We start from the raw sequence: 3,092 nt of genomic DNA on the forward strand, positions 1-3,092 counted from the left end.
GACTGGAGCGGGCTCTGGAGTGGACTCTAAGAGCTCCCGGACTGGAGCAGGCTCTGGAGTGGACTCTGAGGGCTCCTGGACTGGAGCAGGTTCATGAGTGGACTCTGAGGACTCCCGGACTGGAGCAGGCTCTGGAGTGGATTCTGAGGGCTCCCGGACTGGAGCGGGCTCTGGAGTGGACTCTGAGAGCTCCCGGACTGGAGCAGGCTCTGGAGTGGACTCTGAAGCCTCCCGGACTGGAGCGGGCTCTGGAGTGGACTCTGGGACAACAGGAGTGGACTTAGCTGCCCTCCTCCTTCTCGACCTTCACTTTTGAGACAAAAACAGTGAAGCCTCACTATCCTCTGGAGGTGTTGTGGCAGACTCTGCCTTCTCCAGGGGTACTGCAATGGGCACAGAATGACCTGGTGCAACTATTAGGGTGCAGTACTGGGGATAGTCAATGAAGCCCCAAAAATCTAGAATCTTAAGTCCCTCCATCTCCCACAGAGGCAAGGGGTTGTCAAGGCATTCATTAAAGATGTTTTTCAGCTCAGCCTTGCAAAGTTCCAGCCCCACTGACATGGTACAAAATGTCTGAGCTAGGCCTCCTACTCCCAACCCCTGTTGACACAGTGTTGCCAACATCTGGAGGCATGCCCTCAGCTCCTTCTTAGATGCTGGAGGAAGAATCCAAATGCCCATGGTCCAAAAAGTCACAAATACTACCTAGCTGCTGGATCTTGATTGAGGTTTTCTGTCACAAATATCCCTCAAAGACTTTGTAGAAGATCCATATGCAGCTTTAATATAAATCGAAATCTTCCCAAACCAAGCAAAGGCAGAAAGCACAAGTAAGATAATCCAGATAACAGGCATCAAGCAAACATACAGAAGACAGGGTGACAATACAAAACCTCAATAATCTAAAGGCAGAGTAAACATTGGTTATATAGGGTGAGCTAAACAGGTAAATTACACAGAGCAGAAAACAATGAGGAATGATAGTCTGGGCAAAGGGTACTGGGAAATGAAGTCCAATACAAAAACAATGATCTGGGAGAAGTGCCCTCTGGTGGCTGTCATAGGCACACCAGCAGATGGCTGTGAGATAGTAAAATACATAGGTGCCTTTAGTAATGATGTTTCTTCTTGCCTTGTAAATACATTAAATTCATGATATTTTTCATAACAAGAAGTGAGTTGAACTGTCTCTCCCCAATTTTTCACGTAATTGGCTGTTTGCTGCACATATTCTAGAGTAAATCATAAACACTGTATAAAACCTGAGCTGACAGAGAATGTTTATTGCAAATTTTGTGAGCCCACTGAACTCATTATAAACCAGGTTGGATTTGTTTTGTCACTAAACCTACCCTTAAACTCAGAGTTTATGTATCTTGCTTCATGCAGCAGGACACAGGCAAATGCTCTAAGCGAAATAGCTGCATACTGAAGAAAGGAAGATCTAATTTTTCAATGCATAGGTGCAAAATGAGAAGGGACTAGACGGCCCAGCATTATTGCCCCAACGGCTGTGTAACGGGTGCGGTTCTCTTCCGGACTGCGGGTCTGGCAGCTCACGACTCTGGCGGCATGGGAGTCCCTCTACGCACCCCTCCTGGACCCACGAGGACACCAGCGTGCATGCACAGGGAAGAGACCGGTTTCCCGCGGAGAGGCGCACTCGGCATTTAAACAGCGGCGGTGATGAGACTCCATATCCCTTTAAATACAGACTGAACGGCAGCTCAAAACTTCTAATCGCTGCACGAAAACTACATCTCTCTGAAGCAAACCGTCGCGCTAATATAAAGGTAAAGACGACTAGAGTAATAATAACAACGAACATGCGCATGCCTAATGTATGACACTCCTGTATATCAGAGTCGTACATTAGGCACGCATTATTGATTCACAAACTATGCGCGCTCTCTGGGCTCTGATCCCTATCATATTTTTGTGTGAAATTTCAATATATTTGCATAGTTGTCCAAATTAATGTCCTAAGTGCTTTATAATGGATGCTCACCCATAGAGGATGATCTTGTGAGGCTCAGTGGTGTTTATGCATATATGAACATCAGATGTGCTCTGACAGAGGAACTGTTCACTGATCCCGTCTTCGTCGAACCGCCTTCAGATCGATCGCCTTCTGTCTTTTTCATCTGTATGTTTCTTTTTTTAATGGATCCAAACAGTAGATATTCAGTCAGTACAGTTCAAAGGGACAGGTTTAGTGAGTGGTCTTTTGTCATCTCCCTGTTGTCCTGTTTGGTATGGCAGGTTCACTTATTTAAGAAAAAGTACTCTGAAGTTGTAAAGAATGTCTGAAGTAAAGAATTCAGGAGCTTCTGTATATATATATATATATATTATTTTAAAAAGTTAGAATTGAGCAGAGGGTTTTCTTTTAAGTTATAAAGTATAGCTTTAATTTAAAGTTTGTTTGAATTTTGAGGGTTTTTTTAAGTAATGCAGTAGAAGTATAATAAGGCAATGATTAATAAAAAAGATTTAAAAATAAACACTTTTCTCTTTGCTGCGGAAGTACAGTATAAGAGGAAATGTCAGGCATAGGGGGCCTTGCAAAATTGACCGGAGAAGGAGGGGGGCCCTGGAGTAAAAAAGGTTGAGAACCCCTGTTTTAAGGGAAATATATGTGCTTTTAACACTCAAGGAAATCTGACAGTATGTATGTTGTACATGCTTCATCAGAACCGTAACCAGTGTTTTGGTTGGATTGTCGAGAATTGTACTATAATTACACATACAAATGCAACCCATTCTATACACTACACATAAACATATACGGACATGCAGCTGTTTGTGAAAAATATTTAATGGGGCCATCGGATACAAAATTCACTTTTACATGTTGTTTGAACTTAAATCTGTGTTGGCAGTGTATGTACACAACCAGCCTATAATGATTAAAATCCACCTAGTGCTTTTTAAAAAGAAATCCAGATAAATAATATCCCCTTTTTCAAATCAAGCCATTCTCAGATTCTTGGCTGTGTGGCATCACACGGACCCAGGCCCCTCCCACGATTGTTGATTGACATGGCCGTCTTACCTTAGACCCGCCCTGAGTGAGCTGTCATCAGTCC

This window comes from Sinocyclocheilus grahami, unplaced genomic scaffold, assembly GCF_001515645.1.
Source record: "Sinocyclocheilus grahami isolate Dianchi unplaced genomic scaffold, SAMN03320097.WGS_v1.1 scaffold1517.1, whole genome shotgun sequence".
NCBI lineage: Eukaryota > Metazoa > Chordata > Actinopteri > Cypriniformes > Cyprinidae > Sinocyclocheilus > Sinocyclocheilus grahami.